The sequence below is a fragment of the Narcine bancroftii genome, chromosome 7 (assembly GCF_036971445.1).
Source record: "Narcine bancroftii isolate sNarBan1 chromosome 7, sNarBan1.hap1, whole genome shotgun sequence".
NCBI classification, from domain to species: domain Eukaryota; kingdom Metazoa; phylum Chordata; class Chondrichthyes; order Torpediniformes; family Narcinidae; genus Narcine; species Narcine bancroftii.
The window spans coordinates 150859867-150878566 of NC_091475.1; the positions used below are offsets into that span (position 1 = coordinate 150859867).

Sequence of the window (18700 nt, forward strand, 5' to 3'; positions counted from 1 at the left end):
CAGGAAGTAGAGGCACTGCTGGGCTTTCTTGGCTATGGAGCTGGTGTTAAGAGACCATCTTAATACATCAAATGTATTAAAAAGATCAGCTTAATACATCTGATGTTCAGCATAGTATACCAAATATACTATGGGCAGTCACTTAAGACTTTAAGAATATGTATGTTTCCAGTACGCGGGTTAAATTCTTGGTAGTGTTAACATAGTTAAATTAAATGTAGTGTCAGCATCATTAATTTTAATTTTATACTTATTGACCACTAAGTACAAAACATTTGATTGAGAGGGAAGAATGTTATGGGAATGCCAATGCATGCGTGACATCAGGTACATGGAATGCTTCCACCAGCGTTGTCTCCGCTCCATCCTCAACATCCATTGGAGCGCTTTCGTCCCTAACGTCGAAGTACTCGAGATGGCAGAGGTCGACAGCATCGAGTCCACGCTGCTGAAGATCCAGCTGCGCTGGATGGGTCACGTCTCCAGAATGGAGGACCATCGCCTTCCCAAGATCGTGTTATATGGCGAGCTCTCCACTGGCCACCGTGACAGAGGTGCACCAAAGAAAAGGTACAAGGACTGCCTAAAGAAATCTCTTGGTGCCTGCCACATTGACCACCGCCAGTGGGATGATATCGCCTCAAACCGTGCATCTTGGCGCCTCACAGTTTGGTGGGCAGCAACCTCCTTTGAAGAAGACCGCAGAGCCCACCTCACTGACAAAAGGCAAAGGAGGAAAAACCCAACACCCAACCCCAACCAACCAATTTTCCCCTGCAGCCGCTGCAACCGTGTCTGCCTGTCCCGCATCGGACTTGTCAGCCACAAACGAGCCTGCAGCTGACGTGGACTTTTACCCCCTCCATAAATCTTCGTCCGCGAAGCCATGCCAAAGATGTCAGGTGCATGGTGCCTTGTGGGGAGAGTTTCAGTTTGGCACCATCTTCAAATGAATAAAGACACAAAGCCTCTCTCCAGTGATGTTATTTTCAAGGGAAAATACATGACAGGCAGGGGGAGGGGCACAGGTCATCAGACAAAAGGTGATGATAGGACAGGAAAGGTGAGAATTGACCAGGGGAAGGTGGTGGTCTGTGAATGCAGAGCTGGTGGAAAGGAGACAGAGGGGAAGGGAAGGAGAGAGAGAGAGAGAGCTAGAGGAAAGGAGACATTGAGATGGTGGGCATGAATGAAACTGGAGAAGTTGATGTTAATGTCATCCAGTTGGAGGGTGGCCAGAAGGAAGATGCAGTGCTGTCCCTAGGGCCAATGCTACTATTAGACCAACTAGGCATCCGCTTTGAGAGTGGAGCTCAGAAGGGCGCTGTTGAGAGCAAATTGTGCCTTACTGTTCAGGTAAGCTGAGGGGAGGGTTCGGAGTTGTCATCAGAAGCTCCAATGTGTGCCTATAGGCTGACTGCTGAGTTATGTAAGCTTAAATGTATTTGGCTGTTTGAATCAGTAGATATATACAATTATTGTTTCAATAATTTGAACATTGGTTTAAGCAATTTATTAACACTTCATCAAAAAAAATTGGTCGATCCATGAGTAGCACCTGTTTAAAGGTGGAGAAGAGGAATCAAGCAGATTTTAGACCAAAATGGTCCAGGGTAACTCAGGATAGGTTCTAGCTGGTTTCTGATAGCTGAATAACTATGAATATTCATAGATGAGAAATAAAAATATATAAATTCTTAAAAGAAATCAGAGGTAAAACACAGGATTCTGTTGACACTGGTGGTTAAGTATTTCTGTTGATAGAAAAGAAATCAATTCAGCAATTATTCCATGCTATTTTTTTGTCATTATATTAATGATTTTGTTTCGCCTAGTTGTCAAAGTTTCATAAAACATGAGATTTTCAAAAGGCAGACTAACAGAAAAGCATTCTTGAATGTCCATGTGTGAAGCCATGCTGAAATTATGTAGTTAGATACTGGAAGAGGTTAGAATGGTGGTCTGGCCGTCTTCCCAAAATGATGAGTATTGGGGTGGGGGACAATAATTACAACGGGTAGAGATCAGAAAGGTTACGAAAGTGCGTTCAGAAGTCCAAGGAAATTTCCAGGGCTGCTGGCCATCTCCTTAAAAGCAGTCTTGTGGCGTTTACTATGGCCCAACTGGGCGCTTTAAATGAGGACAGATGGATGGTGATGGAAGAGTGCATGTGGCTGAATGGGCCTCCGGCGGACAGACGGAGCTTCAGCCCGGTGGATGGGATCGTGAGAGCTGCAGGTTGGCGATGGGACAGTAAGAGCTTCGGCCTGACGGCCCTCTGGTGACCAGAAGGAGCTTCAGGTTGGTGACGAGCCAGTGTGAGCTTCAGCTCAGTGATGGGGAAATGTATTCGGGATGAATGGGCCCTCCGGCCGACAGAGGGCGCTGCTTCTGCCCCTGTCGGAGCCACGGTTGTCAGAGTGCCACGTAATCAGGGTGAAAGTTCGGGTGGGAGGCGGTGGAGTCCAGCCTGAAGGAGAGGGAGCCGCAGCGCGAACTGTCCTGACGGGCAGCTGCTGTTAGCAGCCCGTTGAACCAGAGACAGCTCGGTGAGTGTGCTGTGGAAGGACACGAGAGAAGTTGGGAAAAAACCGGATGAGAGTTAATGATTTATGTGTGATGGGGTTACTAAAGAACTGGTGGGAAGGTGAATGGAAACAGGCGGCTGGGACTGGAGAGGCAAGAGTGGGAGTGGTGGGAACAGGGGAAGGAGCGAAGGGGAGCGGAGGAAGGGGCAGGAGCGAAGAGAAGGGGAGGAAGGAACAGCAGCGAAGAGAAGGAGAGGAAGGGGCAGGAGCGAGGGGAAGGGGCAGGAGCGAGGGGAAGGGGCAGGGGCAGGGGCGAGGGGCAGGGGCAGGAGCGAGGGGCGAGGGGAAGGGGCAGGGGCGAGGGGAAGGGGCAGGGGCGAGGGGCAGGGGCGAGGGGCAGGGGCGAGGGGCAGGGGCGAGGGGCAGGGGCGAGGGGCAGGGGCGAGGGGCAGGGGCGAGGGGCAGGGGCGAGGGGCAGGGGCAGGGGCGAGGGGCAGGGGCGAGGGGCAGGAGCAGCTAATGCAGAGGAGGGTTGGAGGGAATGAAGAGGTTCTGGAGTGGGTGGAGGAGGCAAGGGTTGGAAAGGGTGAGTATGGACTGGAGAAAGTGATATAATGAAGGGAAGTGTGAAGGGCAGGAGAAAAGCAAGGTAGTGGCATGTATGGTTGGCGATGCGAGCATGGTTTTAGGATTAGATGATGGCAAAGGGTAGAGATGTAAGAGACTGTGTGCTTAGTTGTGCACAGGCTCTGTTGGAGAGGTGTGGGAAATTTGGCTTGGGTTGATTTTGGTTAGGGGAGGGGATAATCAACTATTTGGGGGGGAATTTTTCTTGAGTGATGTTGCTTGGAGAGGGATTTGGAATGTCCTGTACTTTGTTCAGGAATATATTGCTTACATTGTGCATCAAAAGCAATTGCTTCCTTTTATGTTTTATATTTAATACATTTTTTTGTGTGGGCTTATTACTGAAGCCCTTAATGGGTGACAACGTTTAAAGTTTTAATTATTATTCCAGTGAGATCTAATATGGAAGAATTTTTAATGGATGTAAAATTGGATGGAACCTCTTTTTAAAATGAATCCCTAAATATTGCATGCTGTCTGCAGCAGTTCATTGTAATTTCATGAGTGAATAGTTATTTATGATTAAATGTAAAATTTTGTTCTCACTGTTAGTAAGTGACTTCCTCATTCCAATGTGAAATTTTCAGGCTATGTATCAAATTTCAGAGTGCCACATTTAGAATCACAATTTAATCTCAGGAACATATACAAAATTGTTGTTTTGCCTCTGAATTTCAGTGTAAATATTGCTATAAATTGCATTTCAAAAGAAATAAATAGTGCAAAAAATGGGAGGGTGAAGTAGTATCTGTGTTTCAACTTCCATTTAGAAATCTGATGGCCAAGGGGAAGAAGACATCCTTGTTCTGTTGGATGCTTGTTTTCAGGCTCCTGTACCACCTTCCTGATTATAGTAGTGTGAAGAAGGCATGGCCTGAGTGGTGGGGGGTCCTTGAGGATAGCGGCTGCTTTCTTAAGACACCACTTCTTGTATATGTCCCTGATGGAGTGAAGACTGATGCCCATAATGTTGCTGGCTGAGTTCTCAATCTCGGGAGATTTTTCCTCTCCTGTGCATTGGCATCTCTGGACCGAACTGTTTGATGCACCTTGGAACTCTAGCAGTGGAGTCCAGTCTTAAAAAATAAGAAGAGTGACTGGACTCCAAAGACAGTAGTTCTGGGTGGAGTAAAGTTTGGGGCATAAAACTGAAACTAACCTTGCTTAAAGTAATGTTTGATTTCAATATTGAAGCGGCTATGTTTAGGAATGTCATATCAATTTTTAAAACCTTTTAAGAAAGACATTATGTCACAGGGACTCTCATATCCATGAAACAGTATTTATTTAATAGATGAAATACATGGAACCAAAGAAAACTACAACACAGAAAATAGGACATTTGGCCCTTCTAGTCTGTGCCGAAACATCATTCTGTTAGTTCCACTGATGTGGACCACCCATTCCATAACTTTCCAATCCACTCCCATCCATGTATCTATCCAATTTATTCTTAAAATGTAAGAGTGAGCCCGCATTTACCACCTCAGATGAAAGCTTGTTCCAAACTCCCACCACTCTTTGAGTGAAGAAGTTTCCCCCCTAATGTTTCCCCCAAACCTTTCATCCTAAAGCCATGTTCTCTCATATTTATTTTCTCCAACTCTAAGTGGAATCAGCCTATTCACATATACTCTGTCTATTCCCCTCAAAATTTTGTAAACCTCTATCAAATCTTCCCTCATTCTTCTACATTCTTAAGGAATAAAGTCCCAACCTATTTAATCTTTCCCATTAACTCAACTCCTAAAGACCTGGCAAGATCGTAGTAAATCTTCTCTTCACTCTTTCAATTTTACTGATATCCTCCTGTAGTTTGGTGACCAGAAATGCACACAATATTCCAAATTTGGCATCACCAATGTCTTACACAACCTCACTATAACATCCCAACTCATGTACTCAGTACTTTGATTTATGAAGGCCAAGATGCCAAAAGCTTTCTTTATAACTCTGTCTACAAGTGACGCCACTTTCAGGGAATTATGTATCTGTATTCCCAGATCCCTTTGTTCCTCTGTACTCCTTAGTGCCGTACCATTTATTATGTATGTCCTACCTGGGTTTGTCCTTCCAAAATGCAACACCTCACACTTGTCTGCATTAAATTCCATCTGCCATTTTCTGTCCCATTTTTCCAGTTGTTCCAGATCCCTCTGCAAGCTTGAAAAGCCTTCCTAGCTGTTGTCAACACCTCCAATCTTAGTGTCATCAGTAAACTTGCTGTTCCCATTTCCCACATTATCATCCGGATTATTGATATAGACAACTGTAATGTCATTGACCAGCAAAAATAGAAATTCACCAAAAGACTTAGTGATTTTCTTTTAAAACAATATATTTATTAATAATTACTATTAATATAACAACTTAGCTGAACTTAACTTCAACTATTCACAAATATACATATGTGTCTGTGTATGTGAGATACCCAAACCATTACAGTTTAGGCACAATTCTGGAATGTCATTCCAAATTTCAGTTTTCAAAGTCCATAGTTGAAACAGACTTTTAAACTGATGTACATAAGTAATTACAAAGATGGTGGGAGAGACTGAGTGTCTGGACTGCTGAAAACTCACAAATCCTTGTCAAGTTTCTTCCAGAGAAATGTCCTTTCATATGAATGGTTGTCCCAACTCCCCTTTTCCATGTGTTGGGGAAAATGAAACATGTGACTTCCATGATGCTTCCAAAACCCAGGCACAGGTCAGTCAAAATGACCATCCTAATGGTCACGATCAAATGCAGGAATTTGCCTGCTTCCTTTAATCATATACGGGTCAATCAAAGTCACCGCTTCTTTAGTCGCAGAGGTTTAATAATTCCCCTGACAGGGATAATCATCCGAATTGTCCATTTCATACAAAGTCACCCCACCTCTGTGTTCATTTGATGGCTGATGGTCCTGTTTCTTTAAGTATCCCAAAAGCATGACTGTCTGTAAGTGTCCCATCTGTTTTTTGTAGATAAACAACCAATGTTCTTTTGTCTTTTTCCAGAGCACCAACCCTGGGTAATATCACTACTTAATGGTCCCATTCAGTCTCACCACCCATAAAATGAGTAACTAAATGAAACAGGAGCTTGTTCATACAATAAACAACAATGGTCCCACCACCGATCCCTGAGGCACACCACTAATCACAGGCCTCCAGTCTGAGAAGCATTCATTCACTACCACTCTGTCTTCTCCTGTTCAGCTAATTCAAATCCACATTACCTAGTGTCTAAACCTTCTGAACTAACCTCCCATGTGCTGCATATGTATGCTTGTATGTGTGTTATGTTTGGTTGTGTGTGTTTTTTTACTGAGGACCAGAGAAAGCTGTTTCATCGGGTTATACTTGTACAATCAAATGACAATAAACATGTGTACAGCAGGTCACCTTTGTTTTTGACTTTGCTTTAAAAATGTACACCATATCTGCTTTTTCCCTTTGGAAGTCTCTTCCAACCTATTGAAAGAAAGAAGTGATTTGATTTTTGTTTATTACAAGAATATTACAAGAAATTTAATGGTTTTCCAAATTAATGGTAAGTATGAGGACATTAAGCCTTGTGAACTATTTGAGGTGGGTAATACTATTATGTTTAAATATGATTTTTTTTCACTGCTCCAAAGTTACTATTGTTAATGTAAATGTAGTTGGATTTTGTCCATTGTGGAATTTGATAGAAAAGGCAATACAGTTCATAAATATCATTTGAGAGCTCATTGCTTTAGTGATTTATGAATCCATTCATCCCTTTAAAGGATATTGAAATTTTAAAGCCCAGTTCTTGTTGATTTATTGTGCACACTGAATTTGGATAAACTCAATTACACAAGTTGCTGATAAGTGAAGAATCAATGCATCATAGTTCTTGGTATTTAGCATTTTCCAAATTATCTTTACATTTAATCAGATATTTCTCACATGTACTTGTTTCACCATATGTGGTCATCAAAACATGAGAAGCAACTAATGATTTCAAAAACTAAAGGTAACAGCAACTAACTATTAGGCCAATTCTCATTCAGTTCTTTTCATGTTGCATTAATAAGATTAATATCCTCTCCTGTCCTATCCATGTCCAATTATCATTTTTTTTGTTGACCTTTCCTTCTACCCCTGCCCTTTTTATTTAGGCATCTGCCTGCATTTTTCTCATAACTTGGAAGGGCTCAGGCCTGAAAAGTTGGTTTTACGTCTTTACCTCCTAAAGACACGGTGAGACCTGTGAGATCCTCCAGCATTTTTGTTTTTGCTCTAATTGTAGTAATTATTTAGTAATTCACCCCAGATTAATATCCATGCTTATTTTGTTACTTATACTTTTTACATTTTGTTAATATGATTTAGTAGGTTGTAACCTTTTGTCAATTACAAATTGTCCCTGAATTCCATGTTTTAGTAGACCAAATTTAAGGCTGATTAAGGTTCAGGCACATTTAGGGATCTGAAGTTTGGAAAAAAGCAACCAGTGGAAAGGGACTGTTTTCCTTCATGACAATCCAGTTGATTAATTGTCACTTGTAAAAATTCCAACATTTAATTCCACATTTATTTAATTAAAGGAACTTAACGTTGACTTTGAACTTGCATCTCTGGAATGATGAAACAGGTTGCTAGATACTGGTCTGTTATCGTAACATTATGAACTATACATGTTTTTGATCATTTAATATGATAGTTGTACCTTTAGATTAATGTGAACAAAATAATAAAGAATTACATAACAGATATAACAGTATCTGTATACAGAGAAAAGAGAAAAAAAGTAATTTTTCAGGTGGTTGAACTTTCATTTGAACATGCTATGTTTAATAAAAAGAACAATATTTATACAGGTTACCGACAAGGCTTTTTTTGTTTTCTGATTCCATATTTGTTTCATAATATGGTTGTTACAGATCCCCGTGTTCCCTTGAGATGAGCTGCCTCCTTGAAGCCATTCTAAATCAGGTGATTCACAGAAACACTACTGCATTATAACCATCAATCTTTTTTTAAAGATTCAGTGGCCCAAATATTTGAACAATAATCTATAAGATTCAGTTATTGCAAGGTGTTACAATTTGAGAATCACATTAACTAATGCACAAAAAAGTTATCAATTAATATGATTGGTTTATCATCAAATAATGTTGGCAGTGATATTTGTATTAATCACCTTCCAGCATTTTCAAGGCAAATAAAATGGAGGCAAAATGTTGTAGTTTCATACCACAATTGTATATAAAAGATGTCACATCTTATAGTATATGAAGTAAGAGTAAATTTTGGAGTACTGGGATTGGAAATTGTTTAAATCAAATTACTGTATTTCAAAATATGAAACTGGGTTGATTTTGTTTGCTCTGTTAAATGTGCTTGCAGTTAAATGTCAAGACATAGTTCAGTGTCTTAATAGGATATGAAGCTTCTGGCTACTTCTGCATTAGCTTTCATATTTGCCATTTTTTTCTTAAACCTCGTATTTCAGTTGACACTATTTTATGCGATTAGGAGAGAAGGACAGTTCATCCTGCGAAATATGTTGCTGCATTGCCAATCCCTTGGGGATTTGCTTGTGAGGATCTGTTCGAAAATCCTCTTTTTTGTTTCAGTACTACAAACTATAGAATCATGGCATTATTTTTGTGCTGTGTGACAAAAAAAATCTTTCTACAACATTAAAACTTTGAAGCTTAATTGCATAAAAATGTAACTAATATTTTCTGTCATTGCCATTTCCTTATCATGGATTTGTGTTGAGCAGAGTGACAGTCTTGTATAAATGCATTCAATAATTAAACCAAGGAATACCATGGCACATGTTGTAACCCAGTTAAGACCCCAGAGCAAATAAGGAGGTGCAACTCCATGTATTTGCGTGCAAACATAGGGCACTCAGGCCTCATGGCAGCTCTGCCTGTAAGATCCAATGTTAATATAATTGGAACATCCAGATAACTCTTCATTTTGCAGATCTACAATATTTTATTGTTTGGATAGTTTCTTTCAGCCAAATAAACATTAAATTTTATTTTAGATCGAGATCATTTTCTTACCTCTTAATGCTTTGATCCGAACACATACAACTTTTGTATGTTCTTTTGCATTATTGGGCTCGCTTCACTTTTTCCTAACTTTGGGATCATTTTGGAGATTGTATCATATAACCATCTGTTTCAATCATGTTTAATTTTGAATAGTGTGGAGTGAGTAATAACGATATATTATACTCTAAGGCTTAAGATGAAATTTAGAGCCACATTACTAGAAACCACATTACTCAGATATAGATATTATGAATGCAAATAAAATGTCAGACATTGCATGGTAATCTTCAAATGGAAAGAGAGAAGGAAAAGAAGTCAGAAGCATCAGTACTGCAGTTGAATAAAGGGGATTATACAGCTGTGAGGGAGGAGCCAAAATAAAATGAAAGGATACCCTAGAGGGGAGGACAACTGGGCAAAGATGGCAGGTATTTCTTGGCATTTTTCACAGGATTCAGAACAAATTCATACCAAAGAGGAGGAAAGGCTCTAAGGGGAGCAAATAGCAGCCGTGGCTGACAAATGAAATCAAGTGCAGTATCAAGTTCAAAGGGAGCAAGTATAAGATAGCAAAGCAGAGTGGGAGGTTAGAGGATTGGGAAACCTTCAAAAAACAACAGAGGGAAACTAAGAAAGACGTACGGGAGGGGAAAATGAAGTTTGAGAGTAAATTAGCATATAATATAAAAGGGGCTAGCAAAAGTTTCTTTAATTATGTAAAGAGGAAGAAATTGGTGAGGACCAAAATTGGGCCCTTAAAAACAGAAAAGGGTGAAACTATTATTGGAAACAAGGAGATGGCTGAGAAATTTAACAGATACTTTGCATCTGTCTTCACCAAGGAGGAATCAGGTTATGGTCAGGTCAAGCAGTATCAAGGGATGGTGAAATTTCCTAAGGAAATGGGGAATCTGATGGATATCCAGATCTGGAAGCATGTGGTTGTGGGGAAATTGTTAGGGCTGAGGGCTGATGAGTCCCCTGGGCTTGATGGGCTGCATCTCAGGGAGCTTAGAGAGGTTGCTCTGGTAATTGTGGAAGCACTAGTCGACATTTTCTAAAGTTCTATAGATTCAGGGGAGGTGACTGTGGATTGGAGAGAGGCTGATGTAGTGCCACTTTTTAAGAAGGGAGGGAGAAAACAGGAAATTATAGACTGGTCAGCCTGATGTCATTGGTGGGGAAGATATTGGAATCTATCATAAAAGGAGAAATAGCAGAACACTTAGGCAGAAATAATTGTATCAGTGCTAGTCAGCATGGATTTCTTAAGGGGAAATCATGTTTTCAAAGAGGGTGGACTTGGGAGAGCCAGTGGATGTGGTGTACCTGGACTTCCAGAAAGCCTTTGATAAGGTCCCACACAGGAGACTAGTAGGCAAAATCAAGGACCATGGTATTGGGGGTAGGGTGCTGACATGGATAGAAAATTGGTTAAGAAATAGGCAACAAAGGGTTAGGATAAATGGGTCACTTTCAGGATGGCAGGATGTGACGAGTGGGGTACCACCGGGATCGGTGTTGGGTCCTCAGTTGTTTATTATTTATGTAAATGATTTGGATGAAGGTATTATTAACAACATGAGCAAATTTGCAGATGACACTAAACTGGATGGCGGTGTAAAGTGTGAGGAGAATATCAGGAAAATGCAGAGGGACTTGGACAGGTTGGGGGAGTGGGCGGAGGAATGGAAGATGAAGTTCAATGTGAGCAAATGTGAGGTTATCCATTTTGGAGGCAGTAATAAGAGAGCAGAGTATTATTTAAATGGAGTCAAGCTAGGGAGTGGTGTAGTGCAAAGGGATCTGGGTGTACTGGTATACCAGTCACTAAAAGCTGGTATGCAAGTTCAGCAAGCTGTGAAGAAGGCAAATGGCATGTTGGCTTTCATAAAGAGGGGATTGGAGTAAAGGAGCAGAGATGCCCGATACCTGGAATATTGCGTCCAGTTCTGGTCCCCAAATTTGAGGAAGGACGTATTTGCTATAGAGGGAGTACAGCGCAGATTTACAAGGTTAGTTCCCAGGATGGCAGGGTTGACATATGCTGAAAGGTTAGAAAGACTGGACTTGTATGCGATGGAGTTTAGAGGATATGGGGAGACATGATTGAGGTATATAAGATTATCAAAGGGCTAGACAGGGTGAAATCAGATTACATGTTCCCAATGTTGGGTGAGACTAGCACTAGAGGGCATAGTTTAAGAATACAGGGAAGGCCCTTTAGGACAGAGTTGAGGAGAAATTTTTTTACCCAGAGAAGTGTGGATCTGTGAAATACTTTGCTGCAGAGGGTGGTTGGGGCAGCTTCACTGGATATGTTCAAAAAGGAGTTAGATAAGGCTCTTGTGGGCAGGGGAGTTGAGGGTTATGGGGATAAGGCTGGGAATGGATATTGATAGTGAATGATCAGCCATGATCTGAAAAATGGTGGTGCTGGCTCGACGGGCCAATTGACCTACTCCAGCACCTACTGTCTATTGTCTATAGGACAAAATGGTGCTTTTTTGGGGGCATTCATTATCTATTCCAAGTTGTATGCTGTATTTTTTTTTCTGCCTTGGAATGCATTTAGCACACAGATTTCTGTTGCACATCTTCAATTTTGCACTCAATTAGCTGAAATATTTTCACTTGCAAAAGCAGTAACAAGTGAAAAGAGATACAAAATACTCCAAGCTACAACACAAAAAAAAGTTAAATAAATGTATAAAAGAATTTGGAGCAGAAATAAGCCATTTAATAAGATGATGGCTTATCTGATTGCAACCCCAACTCTGCAACCTGAGGTACCCTTTCACCAACCCCCCCATGTTCATCAAAATGTATATCGGCAAACCCGCTTTACACAATTAATTTGTCCCAATTTTTATTTACTTATGATGAATTTACATTAAGCGATTAAAAGAATCAATGGGAATAATTATAATGAATCCCCATCCTTTCAGATTGTCCATCAAGACATAAAAACAACTTTTAGCTGCATATGATGCCGACTGTTAAGGTTAATAAAAATTATATATTTCATTTATTTCATAATTATATAATAACTAAATTATTTCTAAGAAAAATCTTTGTTCAAAGTCGAAGGCACAGGTTTTGATTTTTTTTTTACTCCTACGATTTCCTATTGCTAGTGATCGGTTTTTCTAAATTGCTGAGGACTTCCGTGCTTCTTTCCTGTCAGGATATACATTTAGGTAAAAATCCTTGGTGGGTTCAACAGGTTCAGCTCCTTTTTAGAAAAAATTCTTGGAAATGTTGCAGCAGCATTTTTAACAGCACGAGCAGCTTCCCCTGTGATTTTTCTATTGTGTAATCCTGTTCCATGTTTAAAGCAGTCCAACCAACCTAAAAGTGCAGCAGAAATTTCCATATCCCCTTGAAATTTATTTTCTTCTAAGCATCAAAAAAATGTTTAAAGCTTTGGTTTGAATATTTTTGTACAAAGTAGTATTTGCTTTTGGTTACAATCTTCAGTCCAAAGATGGAAGTAGCCATTCCATTTCAATTATTAATAGACTTCTGTTTTGAGTAATTTGCATGCTTAGAGAAACTGATGCAACTTTTCCTTTATATTTGTGGATCTTACTTAAAATTATGTGTACTTTTGACTCATTGTAGCCCAGATTGTGTCCGATTTTTCACATTGCTAGCACCTTTTTCATGTTGTTTAATAACTTAAAAGTTTTTCTTCCAAAGTAATTGCTTTTCTTTTCATTTTAATATCCCTGTCAGATTCTTTTCCACATTTTCTTTTATCCATATTTAGTAGGGGCACACTCTGACTGTCATTTTAGCATATTTTATTTAGGGCCATTCACACAATCTACTTGTAACTCAAGTTTTCCAGAAAGATCTTGGGGTAATTGAATAATTACATATGTAAATCAGGAATTGGTCTCAGTTTTCCAAATCATGGTTACTGAATTTTGCGTTGATTGAAGTAGCGTATGGCGGGATTTGCCTGTACTGTGATCTTAAAAGCATACATGTGTGCTATTGGGGTATTTTATACAATGATGCAAAAATGCTGAACAAACCTGTTGTGAAAATTCCTTTTTTGTTCATTTAGTTTCCCATTTGCAACTATTTAACAGCATTGCACATATCATGAGAACTTAAAGGTGTCAGAAATATGTTTATCTGTTGTGTAAATGTGTATCTTCAAACTAGGTAATTGCATCAGCAATGTCTTGTGAAATCTTATTTATACGAAGATTTTTTTTCTCTTCTCAGTTGATTTTGATTTATTGGACCTGTGTTTTCATGTACTTAGTTGTATGCCAGAATGATCATGTATTGTGTATCTGAGTGTCTGGCGTACTCTCAATTATACTCCCTCTGGAGAATGAGATGAAATGAGTTAGTACTTTGCCTTGATGATCTTTGTGGATATGCTGACATTTTTTTTCTAATTGCAGTAAAACCCCTGTTATCTGGAATTCAAGCAACTGGCAGCTTCAATCAAGCGGCAAAAAAAAATCAAGGAAAGTAAATAGGTAAAAAATTCAGAAGTTTAAAATTTGGCATGCCTCTCCATTAGTTTGCCAATCATACAAAATGCAATCTCAAGCAACTGGAAAATTCACTTATCCGGCATCTACCAATTCCCATAGATGCTGGGTACCAGGGCTGTTACTGTTCTAGAATTTGAGGCTATTCAACCACTTTGGACTGTGACAGCTCCTATTCTCCTTGTTTTCCTCTACAACTATAGAATACTGTAGTACAGAAACAGGCTCTTTGGCCCATGTAGTTAATGCCAAGCTATTCCACCTCGTTCTACTGACTCCTTGCACCTCCCATCGTGTAACTGTCCAATCTTCTCTTAAATGTCAAAATCGAACCTACAGACACCAACTCCGCCAGCAGCTCATTCTACACTCTCATCACTCTTGAGTGAGCATGTTCTCCCTAAATTTCCATATTTCACATGTCACCTTCAACTTGCGTCCTTTAGTTCTTGTCATGCTCATCCTCGGGGGCGGGGGGGGGCCCTTTTTGCATTTACCCCTCATAATTTGAATATTCTATCAAATCTCCCCTCGCTCTCTGACAGTCCAGAGAATAAAGTGCTAACCTATTCACCCTTTCCATTATAGTTTTACTCTTCAAGTCCTGGCAACGTTCTTGTAAATTTTCTCTCCGCTCATTGAATCTCATTTATATCTTTCTTGGAGGTAGGTGGCCAAAATTGAGCACAATTCTCTACATTTGGCCTCATCAGATCATTCTCCCTTACCTATCAATGACCTCTCCTTTATGATCTTTGCCAGTACTTACACTGACCACTACAGTGGCAAACAAAAATGTGGCATGAGGGAGCAAATTGTTGCACCAGGTAGAAAACCAGACAGGATTAAATGTTGTCAGGCATTAACCTAATGCATGTGGTAACTACTGTGCATCCTTGTATTATTATTCCTGTATGGAAAAATAAATAATTTCTTCACTTTGACATGTTGAATGAAAGCTTTAGTCATGAACAATTTCTGAGGCTGCCCACCAAGACACCTTCAGTTTTGTTGGTGATTTTATTTTTGTGGGGTAAGGAGCTAGCTCAGTTCTTTGTGGACTCTATATACCAATTTAAAGATAATACTTAAATTGTTACTGATCAGTCAACAACATTTATTATGTCTTCAGTCTTAATTCCAAAATTTTAAAGTCTGCAGCTTTCTGGGTGGAGAATTCCAGAGAGTTGTCACCTTTTACACAAAGAAATTCTTCATTTCTAATTAAGCAGGCAACTTCTTTTTCTAAACTATCTTCTGGTTCTGGATGGTCCCACGGAGGAGAACACCTTCACAGTAGGCACCCTTTTATCACCCTCAGAATATTGTACGTTTCAAAAAGATCACTAATCATTTTTCAAAACTCGTGCATTTGTATGTCTAGTTTTTCATCATTTGCCAACTGATTCAACCCAGAAATCGACTGATGAACAACTGTGTTTTGTGCAATATCTCGGGTGCCATCTCACCTGCACGTGTATAGACATAATGGTCAACATTCCATTTGCCTTCCTAGCTTCTGCACCTGCATGCTAGATTTTTGTTTTATATACTAACACATTCCCCCCCCCCGACCTTCAACCTCCCAAACCTCTAAATGTCCTATATCTTTTAAACAATTTGCTTATTAGTTTACTCTCTCTTCCATATTTAATGCCCTTACATTTTCCCACATTACATTCCATGTGGCGGCTTAGGCACTCACTCAACCTATTCATGTTCCTTAGTAGGGTCTTGACATTTTCCTTGCAACTTACAAATGCACCTATCTTTATGAATTTGGCTACAGTACTTTTAGTTCCTTCAACTAATTGAGAGGTTTGAGTTTGATTCCATCATAGCTGCTTAGAGATCTTAAAATGCAACCCTTGTTATCTAGAATTCAAGCAACTGGCAAAAAAATTGCAGAAAATAAATAGGTAAAAATATGTAATTTTAAAATTGGCACGTCTTGCCATTTGTTCGCCAATCAAGCAGCCCGCAACCTCAAACAATATTCCATGGGTTTTATTGTAAAAATAAGTGTAATAAAAAGCTAGTATCAATAGTAACCAATAAACGACTGAATTGCCTTTTTAAAAAAAAACATCTAGCTCAATAATACCCTTCCAAAAAGAAAACCTGCCACTTCGCAGGTATGAGACTCGGTCCACCAATATGATTGACCAAACTGCCTCATAGTAGACAAAGAATTTCATGTATGTTACATTCTAAATGTAGTATTACATGACAATAATGGAACCTTTACCTTTCAGGATCAAGCAAGGCTTGATGTTAAATGCCAACTCTGTCCATGACATGCACATTCCATGAGTGGGGGGAAAAATCTGCCTTTCCCGAATAACTTCAAACCAGCAATCCAAATCATATAATTTCCCTTGGTGTTTCTTCATTGTGATTCCTTTGTGTCTCATGGTGAGGACTGTGTTACTGTTTGCATGAAATTCAAAATGTCTCTGGAGAAAGTATTTCACAAAGCATTTTCAGAACTAGTTCCAAAAGAATGTCAAGCAAAAATCACAGTGTTGCCTGCTAGGAAACCACTGACTGTTGTGTGTAATTTCTTTCAGGGTTTATCTAACTTTTGTTGGAAGCATGGAGTAACATTCAGTGACTGTTGTGATGAATTATTATTTCCAGAATTGATTTTGAATAAGAATCCTCCATGAGTTACTTTTAGCTGTCCAATCCAAAAATAGAATGTAAGAAAACGTTTGGCAAATTGTTTTCCAGAAATATTTGCTGATTGACTGGTCATTGAGGAGAGTTGATTAGAGTGGGTAATTATCATCATCCAACTTGGTATTCTTCACGTATCAGAACTTGTATTTTTGTTCATTTCAGTATTTAGCATCTTCGGTGATTTGTATTTTATCATTCCAGCAACATCTTCTCTTTCCTCTCTTTATTCATCTCCTATTTACATCTTCTGTGGACCATTAAACTATGATTAATGACCTTTCTCACCCTCTCTAAGACCACCACTATATATAGGACCTTTCAGGTGGCCTGAATACCCCAGTGAAATGCTGTATAATCTCTCTTTTCCCCCCCCCCCCCACCAACCCTTGCAGCTATAGACATACTTACCTGAATGCAGCAGAAGCACCTCCGAGGCACCGATTCCAACCCTCCTCTGGGAGGGATAATCGGCGGAGCACTGCATTCTGCTGATGCACCTGAATGTGCAGCTGCTTTAAGCAGCTTGGAGGCGGGCTGATCACTACATCAGCTGGCGACCCAACTCCCTGCTGCCTGATAGACTCCCACTGCCACGCTACCTGACAGACCCCGCCCCTCTGGGGAGGGGAGGTCAGTGGGGGACGTCGGGGCTGGTGCAGGCTGTAATAGTCCAGCTGGCTGCTTCTGCACCGGGGCCGCTCTCTGCGGCTCAAAACACGGCATAGCAATGGTGGTCTTCCCTACTCATAAACCCCCACACAGTTGGAATTGTGGGAAACACAGAGCAGTTTCACCTGCGTGGGGGATTATGGGTAGGGAAGACTGCCATTGCTATGCTGCATGTTTATGACAGGTGGCGCTGCGGGACCAGTCGCCCTGCCTCCATCTGATCCGAAGGTGCTTTCAGGTGGACCAGGCAATGTTGCAAGCAGTCTTTTAGGGCTGCCACCTGAAAGGTGAGACAACAAATTAAGATCCGCTCCTGCTGCCACCTTCAAGGCAGAGGGTCCACCTGAAAGGGGCTTATGTCACTTGTACGTCTTCATCCTCTCACAGATATTTTCCGTAGTTTCTCCTCCATTTTCCTTTCTGCAGTTTAACTAATGTTACATTGTTTTAACTTTTCACGTTCCAGTGAAAGGTCTTGGACCAAGAATGTTAATTCTTTATTTCAGTGCTGTCTGACCTGCAAAGTATTCGCAGCTTTTTCTGTTTTTACCCTGCTTGTAATTTCACGTAAATGGAAAAGCTCGGCTTATGATTGTAAACAATTGAATACTCAAAAGATTATTGTAATTAGTTTTTTTTTTGTTTTCAGGAACTGGGAAAATGATAAGATTGTGCAGTGTGCAAACAATAGCAAGAGAGCAAATTATTTTCATTTGTCCATAGGATGGCCAGCATTTATTGCCCATCCCTAATCACTTAAGACCATTTTAAAAGGTGATTAAGTCATCTACATTACTGCATATTTAAAGTCCTGTGTAAGTCACATAGGAATGTACGATTTCCTTTTTCAAGGGAGATTTATGAATCACATAGGTTTTTAATCACAATCCAGTTGTTTCATGGTCAGTATTATTGACATTAGTCTTTTTGTCTCTAGATGTGTGCAATTTGTTAAATTCCCAACTTTCATGCTAAGTCAACTTTCATGTTTAAGTCAATAGTTTTAGCCTCTAGATTGTTCATTTTCTTAACCTCTATGCCACCATAGTGAGGTTAGAGCATGTCATTTTAAAACTGTCATTAGTACTCAGTGTATGTTTAATATACTGCCCAAAAAATGTTTTATTGGTTCTGGAAAGAAAATGAATTGTCTCTAAAATATGTGATTATATGTTTTACAGAACAGAAAAGGAATCAAATGAAAAAGTAGCAATCAAGAAGGGCATTGTGATACAAATCAAGAACCAAGAAAATCTACTCTCGTTATTTGCACTGTACTTTGCAACACTTATTCATCACTTTACCACATCAAAAAATGAGGCAGCTGAAAGGAAAACCAAAAAAGGAAACTTCAAAAGACAAGAAGGAGCGGCGGCAAGCCATGCAAGAAGCTCGAAGTCAGATTACCACCATAGTGTTTCCTACGTTAGCTGTGGTAGTGCTGTTGATTGTTTTGTTTGTTTACGTGGCCACTCGACCAACTATTGCATGAGAGAAAAATTACAAAGCATTTAATGAAGAAATTTCATCTTGGCTATAATGGATTTAAAATGGAGTAAATCCAACTAGGATTAAATGCTTTACATTTTGAGAAACATTTTTCTGTCCAATTACAATTCCATTCTTGTTGGTCTTGTTTGAAGAGTATT

The 18700-nt window shown here is 39.9% G+C and overlaps 1 long non-coding RNA gene across 1 annotated transcript; it reads left to right on the forward strand.

The window, feature by feature from the left end:
- Positions 1–2438: 2438 nt before the first annotated feature.
- On the forward strand, positions 2439–18361 carry LOC138739220 (uncharacterized). Its single transcript, XR_011342094.1, has 3 exons — positions 2439–2549; positions 13608–13685; positions 18233–18361. It is a non-coding gene; the product is annotated as an uncharacterized lncRNA (long non-coding RNA).
- The last annotated feature ends 339 nt before the right edge of the window (positions 18362–18700 follow it).